Source organism: Haliotis rubra, unplaced genomic scaffold (assembly GCF_003918875.1).
Source record: "Haliotis rubra isolate DU_JTF1 unplaced genomic scaffold, ASM391887v1 Scf1051, whole genome shotgun sequence".
NCBI classification, from domain to species: domain Eukaryota; kingdom Metazoa; phylum Mollusca; class Gastropoda; order Lepetellida; family Haliotidae; genus Haliotis; species Haliotis rubra.
In genome coordinates this window covers 136,794-152,430 of record NW_025764950.1, presented here as the reverse complement: position 1 = coordinate 152,430, position 15,637 = coordinate 136,794, and positions in this window count along the sequence as shown.

Below are 15,637 nucleotides of genomic sequence, written 5' to 3'. Positions count from 1 at the left end.
ATAATGTTGAGTATTTACTCCAGACACACGAAATGCCGAATGGGGACCTTTGTCGGTTACTCTAAGGGGTGTTACCACTAATTATACCTGTTATAAATTCATTAAATGACCATCAAGTGAATGATGACAAATAACGTGAAGGTTAACACCACCTAACTCAGGTTACAACAAAGGAGTAATTTTAATTGCATGTGAAAGGTTATGGGCCGACACTGTTTTGAGAATACAAACAGAACTTCATTGTTGCATAAGAAATACATATAAGCATTTGCTGTGTGCTAAAACTGTATGTACCTATTTACCTAAGTAAATTTTCAGATTTTCTAGCAATGGCAAAGTAAGGTTGTTTAGTTTACGGATTCAAATAAATGAAATGTCAATTTTTAATATCATACGTAACAGACGTCATATTTTTACACGACATGATTAAATTCGAGGTAAAAAAACACAGAAATGGGATCAATTTGGATCAGTCATTATACCATCCAGGCATTAGAAAACCTGAAAAAGCCCACACTTCTTTGATACTTTATTAAAATCAGACAAGAATTACCGAGGATATTTTGAACTGATGGGCATCTGATGGGCATCCACCCGTCTTAATGTCGTACTGTGTAGGTTGAAGAAATTAACCGTAACTGTGATGGGCGAGGCTGATCATCATTTTCGCTATGACTAGCGCCTGGCTCGAACAAATAAGTCCTAGCGACGCTGAGCGATGTTGACAGAATCGTCTATGAAAAAAGTTGTAACTCGGAAACTAGGCAAAGCAGGAGACAGAAATAAATGACAGTAGATTGTGAGAACATATAGCTTTCATTTTTCATAACAATTCTCGCGATTTCAGGTTTATACAAACCTGTAAGCAAGATGATTTACCCCCTGAAATGTACATGAATTCTGCATGGGCCCTCATAGCTATTCCTCTTATGACGTCACAGAGACGCACCGCTCTGATTGGTTGAAATTTCGTTCGCGGGTGAGAATTTTGCACTGTTGTCAAGAAGGTCGATTTAAGTTAATTAGAGATCGGAATGAGTAGTTTTGACGAGTGATCTTTAAGTGCGACGTTAAACCCCATTTCACCTCACCTCACCAGACATCATGAGTTGATTGTACAATTTTGACTCTATCGTGCTATATGGTAGATTTGTATCATTGTGTATTTGCGATGTTGTTTCTAAACAAATCGAGTCTGGACCAGACAATCCAGTCACTTTTGTCATCACCATTAGATACTGATTCATATAGACATGCTTGTGAGGCGGTGGGGGTAGCCAAGTGGTTACAGCGTTCACTCGTCACGCCCATTACATGGGTTTGATTCCCAACAGGGGTACATCGTGTGAAGCCCATTTCCGGCGTCCCCCGCAGTGAGATGGCTGAAATTTTGCTGACAAAATATAAAAAAAATTGGCTTGATTCTTCAATATAATATAGTTTGTTTGATGTATGAATTATATGTTCTTTTGTGTACAAAATGTATGGTTACTTATAAATTTCACCTTATTGTTTAATCTTTAATAGTTTTATTGCAACCTGGTAAGAGCTACAACACTCAGTGTGTAGAAAATCTGTAAGTGCATTGCATTGTTGTACAATACAATTTGACTGTTATGCATTGGTTTCTCTCCTGCTCTGAATATATCCAAACAGTGGACCTAAGCAGCTAAAACCAATTGCCTCTTGAAATCTACCGAGGTGTTTGAAACAATCGCCGCCACTCCTCATTCAACGATGTCTCCACTTTGAAGATTCACATTTTGTACAGGTGACTTTTGCCTTCAAACGACTACTACGAATGTTCCAGATGTTCGTGATGGGGTTCAGATTAGGACCCGGGAAAAGGGAGAGTTTCATTAGCGTTATTCCCCAGGAACTTCCCCGCAGCACGGGAACGATGTGAACTGTCGTCAGTAAATATGATGCTCGTTGTCAGGTGGGTGGTTATCAAAATGAGGCACAACAACTTGATGGAGAACATCCATGACGAACCGCCGGTCATTAGGATATCCCTGCACAACCTATAGTCACGGGAGACTGGGAGACACATAACCTCACCATAACGGAGCCTCCATCAAAGGGAACAGTAGGATGAATGGTCCTGGCACATAAGCAGTTTTGGTGCGCAATCCAATCTCTTATACGACCATCCGTAACATGAAGCAGGAACCTGATTTTGACAGACCAATGGATTGGTCTCCATGTCCAACGATTTACGTGCAATTGCCGCCTTTGATGTTAAGATTTGGACATATGAAGATCCGATTCGTTAAGTCTGTTATATCACAAACGTCAATGTCAGTATCATCTTGGTAAATGTCAGTATTTATTCGTAGATGTTAGTACATTCTCGTAGATGATGGTGTTTTCTACGTAGACGAAGGTATCATTATGTAGAAGGAAATTGTTATCAATGTAGTTCCGGGTCGCTTTTATGTAACCCTATTAGACTGTGTCACCAATATGTTTCAATATTATTGTATGAATTTCACACTGTGATGTTTATACATGTGTTTTGTGGATAAACACTGGAGAAAACACATTACGAATGTAAAACTTCCAGGATTGATTTAAATCCATTGTGGTAGTAATAATTTATCTCGAATAATTGAGCCCCGTATGATGTATGGAAATTACGGATATTTTGCGAATGCAAATCAATGGAAAAGACATAACCCTAAATGTGTTTTTCTTGTCTGTCGTTGTCGGTATTGGCTAACGTTCTCTGGTACTCCTTATTATAATTCAATACCCGTGCTTCAAACAGTTCAAAACTAACACTGAGGTGTTCGGTATGATAATACGTTGTTCACTAGTCCCTTGGGGCACATGGGTTGGTGGACTCAACCCATGTCCCCCTCGTGACCAGTGAACAACTTATAATGTTAGTACTTCCTCGTAGATGTAGGTGTTTTCTCCCTAAATGCAGGTATCATCAATGTGGAAGTAAACTGTCATCTATGCAGTTGTTTCTGTGTTATGAACCTTTTTAGACTGCGGCACAAACACATTTCCATGTTATTGTATGACCTTCACAAGTATATAGATGCATATTTTATTTTATTTTATTATTGGTGGTTTAAATTAGCAACTTAGATTGTTAGTGGTGGTATCCTCAAGGGAGGTTGAAGTACCGTAAAATTATTGTCCTCCTGAGAGGATAGGTAAGTCCCAAAACATTCGAAGTAAATTTTACTCAAAGTTTTAATTGTAGTATTATTGTCATTTCAATTTGTGGCTACATTTACCTACAATCGCCAGCAGCTGAAGGGATGGTGTAAATCTAGCTAGGGCCCATGCAGGTAGCAAAGGCAATGCAAGTCCCCATGGTCCTTAGTATTGTGATCTACCTTCAGTTGTTGGCGATCTATAGACTGTTTTTATATTGTATCGTCTTCTATACTGTTTTAGATATATTTACTAGTAACTTATATTTGTGATAGTCTAGGTGCTTTACTGTCCTTCGTTGACATATATTTATAATTTAATCTTAATTATGAATCTATAACTTGATTTTGTTACGATATGGCTGAAATATCGCCAATATCACTTAAAATCTGAACTTGCTCACTCACTCATAAACAAAGATTAACGAAGCTTGATCTCCGACGACAAGCTCAGTTATGCTTGTTTCCTTCTCGCCCGAAATCTTGTTTTTTGATGTAATTAGAAATTACACAAATTGCTTATTCACTTTTGTCATTGTTTTTTTTTTAAATAAACATTTTACACATCAAAGACTGTTACTTGATCCCTCTTAAACGTTTTCTGTACCAGTCTGTGTAATCTTCAGTGGTGTAGTGGTTAGAGCGTCCGCCCGGAGAGCGGAAGGTCGTGGGTTCGATCCCCATCCACGTCATACCAAAAGACGTTAAAATATGGTACTTGTTGGTCCCTACCTGGCGTTCTGCATTAATGGGTACGACAAGGACTGGTCGGCTCGGAGTCAGTATAATGTGTCTGAGTAGGGTATACATGCTTTACTGCGGCATGGTATCTCAGTGGGCAGCCACACATACATACGAATGCACGTCATCATATGAGTGAAATATTCTTAAGTACGACATTAAACCCCATTTTACCTCACCTCACCTCACCTCATATGCCAGCGGTAACATGGGCTTAATGTAAACACGCATTATGATTTTAAATTTACACTTATTACAAAACTCAAATGCAACTTGACTTGTGCGTTTCTTGTGTGAATAACGTGCATTATGGATAATAATAAATAAAAAGGTCATTTATATTGCACTGACTTCCTTGGCGTAAGGGCATGTACTAAGCGCATACAACATAATGAACATTATTACCCTGGATAACCTAAGCCGCCTCCGAGGCGCTAGAAGGTTAATTGTCATATGAGATCCCACCGGGTACCCATTTTCTGCTGGGTGAACTTAACTAGGCAATTAAGAACAAACTCACTTGCCTGAGGTGAGACCACACGTATCATATGCGTCACGTGTGCTTCTACAGAAGTCCTAAAAACTCTCAGGAGTCAAGCTGCCTTTCCTGGTCGCCCATCCAAGGACAGCGTTCTTTAAAATCAACTGATTTGTGACCGGGCTCTGTGCACAAGACCACACGCCGCCTCTGGATGTATATGTAAGCGGGGACTTTCAGCAAAAACAAAACCTATAAAATAACGGCACGCAGAACGCACACGCACGATCAAAATAACGACGACTCTATCTTGACATATCCCAGAAAACAGAAAACACTATAAAGTCTTGTATTACCTTGGATTTGCATTAATTGATGTCTCACCATGCGTCAAATAGTTGACATTGATGTCATCAAATTCTAAGTGTTCACACAGAATTGGGCCGGTGGGGTAGCCTAGTGGTTAGAGCACGCCAAAGACCCGGGTTTGATTCCTCACAGGTGTATTATGTGTGAAGCCCATAGAGAACTCGTTGTTTCTCTGCTTCCATGGCATCTTCTTAATTAATTGATGAATAAACCAGCAGGGGTTCAATACGGAATCTGGGGTGCAATACGGAATTTGACCACGTCATCCGTATTGCACCCCTGTATTACTATCCTACGTTTATATGGGTATCTGATAAAGTTTGATAGGCATTCTCGAAGTTGGTGCGCCAATAATGAAGCATACGGCTTTATGGTTTCCACGCTTGTAAACGGTGTAAGAATCTTCACCGAAACGTTGCTCTATGCAATAAGTAAGAACTTGTTTCCATCAATTTGTATACTTTATTACAGAAGTAGATATCCTTCCTATGTGTTTGTGTCCAGTTACTGTGTAAGGAATACTGTGATAATTACCCCGGAGCCAATATTATGTTATATTATATGAGAGCTTCACTCAATATATTTTTCACAGCAAGCGTTTATCTGGCGTTCCCTTCCCATGGCTCCCTAACAACAACGCGCGTACAGACACAGTGCTGAGCTTTGAAGCTGGGGATGAATAGATTATTTCAGAAACATCAATTATATTAAGTTTAAAAAGGCCGCTTTCTATACGAGAGGACGGCCATTCGAGTCAACGAATAGTTCCCTACTCACCGGCTTAAGGGCATTATCAGTGGTTCAAGGGAGGTTACTCTCTTTCACAACATCGAACATGCGAATGTGGGCCCATATTCGAAACTAAACAACCTTTGAAACCTTGTCGACATGAAATCACAGATATCTGACGAGAAACATACTCATAAATACAATATAAGCGTCACCTATTCATACAAAATACATGAAATAAGTGTTACATAGAAAAACAATAGCAAACAACACGGGTACATTTGCCGTGAAACTAGGTCGTGAAGTCATTAATATTCATTTGCTGTTCGGACCCGTGAAGATCCGGGGTAGAATAGGTCTTCAGCAACCCATGTGCTTGCCATAAAAAGGCGACTATCTTGTCGTAAGAGGCGACTAACGGGATCGGGTGGTCAGTTTCGCTGACTTGGTTGACACATGTCATCGGTTCCCAATTGCGCAGATTGATGCTCATGCTGTTGATCACTTGATTGTCTGGTCCAGACTCGATTATTTACAGACCGCCACCATATAGCTGGAATATTGCTGAGTGCGGCGTAAAACTAAACTCACTCACTCACTCATTTGCTGTTCGAGAGGCATTTTAGAAGTTGTAAAGATGAAGGAAAATTAAGTTCTATGGATAGTCAACTTCATTATTGCAATGAGTGCGACGTTTCGGTGTAGGTACTGACACCGTTATCAAGCAAATGATTTGAATCAAGGAGAATATATACATTGCTTAATAGTGAGTATATACAATTAACAAGGCTGACGTATAGAGTGATTGATTGTGATTAGAGTTGAGTTTATACAATAGATGAGTTTGACTCCCATAGATTGCCAACAACTGACATACAGCATTTGCTTCCTGCATGGGCCCTACCTGGATTTACACTATCCCTTTTGCTACGGTTAATAATTTGCCGTGACAAAAGGTTTAAAAGTCCCCTTTGAACCAGTAAAATAAAACTCAGGCAAGTCTAAAATATTCAATATGATATTGAACAAACAATGGGCAAAGTACAATGAATGACAATACAGATTTCTAGTACACTGCAGTTGAGTCACAAATCTAAAATAATGGATCAAATATATATAATATTAACTCACAAGAGGCTTGACATTTACAGTGTGAGCAGATATCCTGATTGAAAGCTGTTTTCAATGCCACAGCTGAATAGACAAGCATGGTCAGTGTTCATATGTTGACGATGGCAAACAGATGTACATAAATCCTGTCATATGAAAAATCCCGCCGCATAGCTTAACAACCAACTCTATATAGCTCTGAAACAGTTCTCGAGCATTCTAGCAAAGCTAGGCTCCATCATTATTCTCTCAGAACGATGCGAGTATTTTTCGAACCAACGACGTTACAAGACTCAGAGGCACCCATGAAAGGCCACCTCCTCGTGGTGGGTGCTGGGTCACGCTAAGCGCCTTTCAACCCCCCGTTGTGGACCCGGGGGGGATATTTTGGTCCACCAACCCGTTTGCCGTGGGTTGCGCCCCTGTGTCGGTGGAGGACGGGATTCTGGTGGTTGAGGGCAAGGGTTCCAGGAACAGCGTTCCTTTGCCCAACACACCACTTCGGCCCTTACTTCACCTAGACGGGTGGTAGAACTGGCCCAGTTCTATCAATCGGCTGGTCATGCCAAGCCCTGTGTATGTATATTTTGATACACACGTTTTAGACACTATGCAAAATATTTCTGAAATGACTTGGCTTCATGTTTCTGTTTTTGAATTTGAACATATTTCACTTTTGTAATTTGCCTAGAGTACTATACCCAGAAGGCGGTGGCTCATGGGCCAATCTGGTGGAAAAATTAATCTTTTAGTTTTTCTGCTTGAGTATATCATCCGAGTATCCTTGGTGCTACAAGTTGGAGACCCACTTGTATTTAGCATTGTCCTTGTGATACTCGTGGTGGGTGGGGAGCTCGGATGATGAACCATTAAAACTAACCATGGCATACGAAACCCCTTAAAAAACAAAACGTCCACTTGACAATGATCCAAATGATAACGAACAACGACTGTCCACATCCATTGATTACTGGCCACGTTTTCTCGTGATTGAGACTCGAGATAGCACAAGATTAAAATTGAACCCTTTTGCAATACAGAAAGGTATACAAGGCATTGCCGGTGACGTAAAAAATATCAAACGTTTACGTTCAGGTGCATTACTCGTGGAGTGCAGCAAAAGATCGCAGGCTAATAACCTGATGTCAACTGAAACATTCGTCGGCATTCCAGTGTCAGTCTCTCCTCATAGAACACTGAACACCAGCAAAGGAATCATCAGAGATAGAGATCGATTGTTTGCTGACATGTCTGAACTTGATATTGTTTCCGAAATGAAAGATCAAGGGGTCACATACGTTAAGCGGTTTACAACACGTAAAAACCAGGAAACCATTCAGACTAATACGTACCTGTTTTCGTTTTCCTCTCCAAATGCTCCCAGATCAGTAAAGGCAGGATATTGTCACATTAATGTCGACACCTACATACCTAATCCTTTAAGGTGTTTTAAATGCCAGAAGTTTGGTCATGGGGTTAGTACTTGCACATTGTCTGTTGTGTGTGCTCACTGTGGTGAGAAGACACATACAACAGAAGATTGTGACAGTGACTTTAAGAAATGTACCAACTGTGCAGGAAATCACTCATCATTTTCAAAAGATTGTCCGATCTGGAAACAGCAGATGGAGATCAATAAGATCAAGTTCACTCAAAAGATTAGTTTTACTGATGCCAAAAAGCTTGTCTTACGATCTGAAATTAAGGAATCCTATGCATCCATAGCCAAAACATCGTCTGATTCAACTCCTCCACTAACCAAATCGTCTGTGAGCTGTCAGACGAATTTAACCTGGCTCACAACCGATTCTCCTCAGATTTTGTCACCTGCAATATCTACACAAACTGCAGAACCACTTCCTGGTACGCCCCAAGTCCAATCAGAACCATCTCGTGACCGTGGCGCCTCTCCTCAGTCAACTCAACAGTCTCAATCAACGTCAAACGTTCAACCAATTGTTAAGACCAAAGGCAAACCGAAGCCAGATTCAAAGAAACAAAGTGGCAGAGCCCCAAGGGGTCAGATGATAAAATCAAGTTATTTAATAAATACGGATCACTTGAGGACATGGACGTGTCCGAAAACGTCCACTCTAGGGCACATAGCTTGTCGCCCTCGAAACGGTGCGGGTAGATCCCCAATTAATCCGCCTAAAAGATAGGTCTATCTACCAATATCGTGCAGTGGAACTGTAGAGGACTCCGGACAAATTTTAATGAAATACAGCTATTACTCCAGGATTTAACGCCATCAGCGTTCTGTCTGCAAGAGACGTATCTGAAACAATAATTTTAACTTACGTCAGTTTGAAGCCTATAGTTATTTTTTCCCCTCCAGGTGATAGAGCCACTGGAGGTTCTAGTATCCTTATACGATGACAGGATGTAATTCACAGCCCTGTTACTCTTAACACTAATCTCCAAGCTGTTGCAGTGCGACTTACTCTGGGTGTAGCATTTACATTGTGCTCTCTGTATATCCCACCTTCATCGACACTTCAGCTGACTGATCTTCAATCACTGTATGATCAACTCCCAAAGCCATGTGTTATCATGGGTGACCTAAACGGTCACAACCCACTCTGGGGCAGTACTCACCACTAATACTAAAGGTAAAATAATTGAAGACTTCATTTCCAATAATGACCTGTGCATATTTAATGATGATTTAAGCACCTATCTTCATCCTGCAACTGGCACTTATTCTTCTTTGGATTTATCTCTTGCAGATTCACACCTCCTGAATGAATTTGATTGGTCTGTTCATAATGACCTTTGTGGAAGTGACCACTTCCCAACTATACTTTTGGTAGAAATAACTCCATCTGATTCTCCATCGTATACAAGATGGAACTTTTCGAAGGCTAACTGGTCTTTATATCAAACTTTATGTCAATGTAAATTACGACCTGAATGTTTCAGTGATATAACTGATCCCATTCAAACCTTTTCTGATGTTTTAACTGAAATAGCTGATGAGTGTATACCCAAGTCCTCTACGACTCCACATGTACGAAAACCATGGTTTAATACTGATTGTAGACAAACCAGAAAAGCGAGGAAAAAGGCTGAGCGTTATTTCCGCCATCACCCAAATGTCCACAACTTAAATAAATTTAGAATACTTAATGCAAAGGCGCGTCGTACGTTTAAACAAAACAAACGACAATCTTGGAGAAATTATGTCTCCAAAATTAATTCACGCACGCCAATGTCTAAGGTTTGGAACATGGTTCAACGAATAAAAGGCAAAGGTTCAAAATCAGCTGTGCACCATCTTAAAGATGGTGATAACTTGCTAACTGATAAATCGGATATTGCAAATAAAATTGGCGAAACCCTTGCCAAACATTCATCATCGGCAAATTATGTCCCTGAGTTTCAGAGATATCAGAAACAAAAGAAAAGACAAAGCTTAATTTCGAATCGCATAACGGTGAAGATTATAATGAAGTGTTTTCATTACATGAGCTACATACTGCTCTTGAGCAAGCTCATGACACTGCAGCGGGTGATGACAATATACATTACCAGCTACTGAAACACTTACCGGAACCATGTCTGATGACACTTTTAGATATATTTGACAAAATATGGACGTCTGGAGAATTTCCTCCTTCATGGCGTAATGCCATTGTAGTCCCAATACCAAAACCTGGCAAGGATCATACAGATCCGTCTAATTACAGACCGATCTCTCTAACTAGCTGTGTTTGTAAAACCATGGAACGTATGGTGAATAATAGACTAACTTGGTATCTTGAAACCAATAACCTTATAACCAATATTCAATGTGGTTTCAGGAAAAATCGTAGTACCATTGATCATTTGGTACGCTTGGAATCCTTTGTTAAGAATGCTATAGTAAATAAAAAAACTTGCTGTATCAATTTTCTTTGATCTTGAGAAAGCTTATGATACGACCTGGAAGCATGGCATTTTGAGGGATTTACATGACTTTGGTTTGAGAGGCCGTTTGCCTCTTTTCATATCACGGTTTTTGAAAGACAGACAATTTCAAGTCCGAGTGGGTTCAACCCTGTCTGATCATTACAATCAGGATCAGGGTGTCCCTCAAGGCAGTATTTTGTCTGTCACTTTATTTAGTATCAAGATTAACAGTTTATCCAAGGTTTTAAACGATTCAATTGATGGATCACTTTTGTGGATGATTTTAATATTTCTTGTCGTGGTAAAAATATGCATACTATTGAACGGCAATTACAGTTGTGTTTAAATAAAATAAATAAATGGTGTCTTGAAAACGGTTTTAAATTTTCCAAATCCAAAACTAATTGTCTACACTTTTGTAGAAAATATAAACCGCATAAAGATCCAGAACTATCTTTAAATGGCACTCCCATCAAAGTGGTTAAGGAGGCCAAATTCTTGGGTCTAATTTTCGACTCCCATTTAACTTTTTTGCCACATATTAAATCACTTAAAGCCAAATGTCTGAAGGCACTCGATTTGTTGAAAGTTGTTTCAACTCAAAGTGGGGAGGATCAAGCTACCCTCCTCCACCTGTATCGATCATTGGTCCGCTCGAAACTTGATTATGGCTCAATCGTATATGGTGGAGCCTGCAAAAGCAACCTAAAACTCCTTGATTCTGTCCACCACCAAGGCCTAAGACTTTGTCTTGGGCCCTTTAGAACCTCTCCTATTGATAGTCTCTATGTTGAAGCAGATGAGCCTTCTCTTACACAACGTCGGATAAAATTAACTTTACAGTATATTACAAAACTTTATTCCAATGAGTCAAACCCTGCATATAACTGCGTCTTTAATCCACTATATGAAGATCTGTATAACAAGAAGCCTTCTCTTGTTCCGCCTCTTGGTATAAGATTGAAACTTTTCCTTTCTGCTGCTGGCATTGAGCTAGAACATATAGCTCCTTCCCCGTTTCTTTCTTCTCCGCCTTTGGCAATTGGTTAGGCCTGAAGTTGACCTAACATTAACTACATTCAAAAAATCAGAAACAAATGAATTACAGTATAAACAAGAATTTAGTCAATTAAGAAATCAATATAAAACATATAAATCCTTATTTACAGATGGGTCCAAGGATGGTGGCGCGGTGGCATGTGCCACTGTCATTGGATCCAAAACAATATCTTCTCGACTACCAAATAACAGCTCTATTTTCACAGCAGAAGCAAACGCCATCTTAACGGCTCTTAAATATATTAATAAACATCGTAAATATAAACAATATATCATCTTTTCAGATTCTCTTTCTTGTCTTCAGGCTATTAAAAATATTTCTTGCAAACATCCACTTTTATTAGAAATTATTGAATTGAATAATGAGCTTGCTACTGGCCAGTGCGACATCGTCTTTTGTTGGTTACCCAGCCACGTTGGCATTTCTGGGAATACCATGGCTGATCTTGCTGCCAAGGCAGCACTCAACAAATCTGTGACACCACTTCTTATTCCATACTCTGATTATAAAGCTGGCATTAGAACTTACATCCGTGATCTGATGCAGAAGAAGTGGGACGCCCAAGTAGGTATTAATAAGTTACATGTAATAAAATCCTATATTGGTTACACCTACTTGGGTTGTCAGTCCAGATTTGAAGAGGTCATTATGCGACGATGTCGCATTGGCCACTACCAGATATACTCATGAATATTTATTGAAAGGCGAAGATCCTCCGTTTTGTATCCCTTGTGATGAAAGGATCACAGTCAAGCATGTCTTGCTTGACTGCATTGAATATTCCATCACAAGGATAAGTATTTTAATGTCAAAACACTGAAGGATCTTTTTAATAATGTTAGTTCTCATTTAGTTATTGCCTTTTTAAAAGAATTAGATTTGTTAACAGATTTGTAAATAGCTAAATATTTTATGATTGGAAGTTTGAATTAGTAACATAGATTGTTAGTGGCTGTATCCTCGAGGGGGGTTAAAGTACTGTAAAATTATTGTCCTCCTGAGAGGGTACGTAAGTCCCAAAACATTCAAAGTCAATTTCAACTTTCCGTTTTTTAATCGTAGAATATTTGTAATTTTAATGTATGGCTAGATATGTGTTAATTGCTAACGGCTGAGGGGGATGATATAAATCCAGCTAGGGCCCATGCAGGAAGCAAATGTACTGTAAGTCCCCATGGTCCCTAGTATGGTGATCTACCTTCAGTTGTTAGCGATCTATAGCCCATTTTTAGATTGTGTTGTCCCCTATGGTTAAAATGTTTTAGATTCAATTACTAGTTTTACATATATATATCTGTGATACTCTAGTTGCTTTACTGTCCTTCGATGACAGGTTTTATAATATATACATATTCCATTACAATGTAAAATGTTCTCGTCACGATATGGCTGAAATATTGCCGATGTGACGTTAAATATTAACTCACTCACTCACTCACTCACAAGACTCAGAAGTCAAAACAAAATAAAGCCGGCCAAGGGAGGCAACTCTGCGCCATCAAAAAGGCGTACCGATACAAATACTATTGCCATTGAACAGATATGATGCGAGATGCGAGCCAAAACCCACATTTAAAACTTTAAACATTGTTACCCATAATAATTATCACTTAATAAGTGTGATATTACATGTTACAAATTACAAAAAAACCCACTCTCATAACAGTTTGATGTACACAATGTAAACAAATCTAGCGATACATTAAAAGCACACATATTAAAAAGCGTGGATAGATTAATTGACTTTAAATGTTTTGCGAAATTATAAGAATTGAATGTCTGTTTATTGTGTTTACTGAAAAATGAACGATGTCAAAGCGTTGTTCAAACTCTCGTGTGAACACGCTCGTAAACTCGCTCGTCCACACGAGTTTGAACACCGCTTTCACATCGTTCATTTTTCAGTGCAAACACACAAACTGACATTCAATTTTTAATTGAATGTTTTGGGACTTGCGTACCCTCTCAGGAGGACAAAATTTACAGTACTTTAACCCCCTTTGAGGATACAGCCCTGAACAATTTCAGCTGATAATCTTAACTACCAATTATAAAACATTGCTTTTAGCAATATTCCAGCAACATCACGGCGGGGGATACCAGAAATGGGCTTCACACAATGTACCCATGTGGGGATACGAACCTGGGTCTTTGGCGTGACGAGCCGACGCTTTAGCCACTAGGCTACCCCAACGCTAGGGGTGATAGAAGATGAGTTTCATTTCACATTAGTCTGTCTGTATTTTCAAAAGTTAAGAATGTTATATATACCCCCATTTTACCGCATCAATCACTGTGAATATAAATTAAGGTTAAGGCAATGACGCCTTCCCAATCACGGACCGGATACCTGTTGAAAAAAACAATACCACCTTTTTCCATCAACCAACTTCCTCAATTTAAGTCAGGCTTCGGGCATCATTCCAAACTATTTAACAGTTGTTGAACACATTTCAATAGAATGACAGTGAATAGCACCTATATCATTTAAACACATTGGTCATTTCTGTTTCCAAATAGTCTGGCCACTACATTACATATTGTGTACTGAGCTGGATTCTGATTCAACATGGGGTAACCTAGGCCGCTCGTCACGCCGAAGACCCGGGGCGATTACCACAATGCCATGACATTGCTGGAATATTGATAAAAGCCATATTAAGTAGCTGAAAGCACCACTAAAGTACCCTCCTTGTATTCCAGATGTAAAAAGTTTACGGTTGTTGATTGCCTGTAGACAGGATAAACAAACAGAAAATATGATAATTCTGCTTCCTTTGGAATGTTGAAAATGTTGCAAAGCTAGTAGGATAGCCCTAGTCTCTGCTGTAAAACTTCCATCGGTTGATCCTATTGACACAGTATCATCACGAGTAACAGCTGCAGCTGACACGGTGTCTCTATTCTTTAATCCGTTGTGTATATACTTGTGTTATCGACATATTGGTGCCTAATATCCAGGAAGGTTTGTTGAAATGTTCGTATCAGGCCTTTTCGGATAATTCCAAATTTACATAAGTGAGTGAGTGAGGCATGGTTTTTAGTCACATTGGCAGTATTTCAATCAGATCGTGACTAACTCATGATACTGAAAGGTCGATTGCTTTCGATATTTGTGTTAAGGGCGTCTTGAAAAGATATTGTTGAGACATTTCATAGTAAAACGACCCTTTTCATATCTCCACGAAGGACATGATTTGAAAATGCTTCATGTTGACCGTTACAATCAACACAGTTTAGGTCTGCTCTACAACTAGAGCCTTTATGATTGCATCCACAACGATGGCACACGGACGACTGAAGAATGTGGAACCTTGTCCAAACTTTTCACAATTGTAACACAATGGACTGGGGACATACACCTTTGAAGTAGCCTGTTTTAATGGTTGTCGGGATAGAAGTCAGCGAAAACACAATTGAATTATAAAATCCTGCCAACGAAGGGCAGTAGAATAATTACATTATCACATATATAGAATTAAAACTTATACGTAACTGTTAAATTCGACAAACGTTTATGGACAATAAAATATGAAAACGGGCTGGAGATCACCAGCAACAGAAGGTACGCCACCAAAGAGACAGTGAGGTGAGGTGAAATGGGTTTAACGTCGTGTGTATGTGTGGCTGCTTGTACCAGCCGAGATTTAAACTGGTGTTATAGTGCTAGCCCACTGAGATACCATGCCGCAGTTAAGCATAAATATCTTCTTTGATTGGCATTCTAGAAGTTGGGTAGATGAAGGATGAGGACTATTTTTATGGATATACAACTTCTTTATATATATTCTAATGTCGTTGTCAAGCAAGTGATACATGAGAAGTAATTTTGGGTGATATATATATACATGAGATGTTATGGACAGTAGATGAAGCATAGGGCGAAAATGAGTTGTTTATACAATAGAAGAGGTTGATAACACAGATAGTATACAGGATTAAGTAGGTTGATGGAAGCAAGTTGATGGAAGTACATGGTTGTATACATAAGGGATCAAGGATGTTGATTGGCAGCCAGTAGGGGATGATGTACATAGGTGTATACATTAGTGATAAGGTACTGTTAGGAAGCCAGTAGTGAGGTGATGG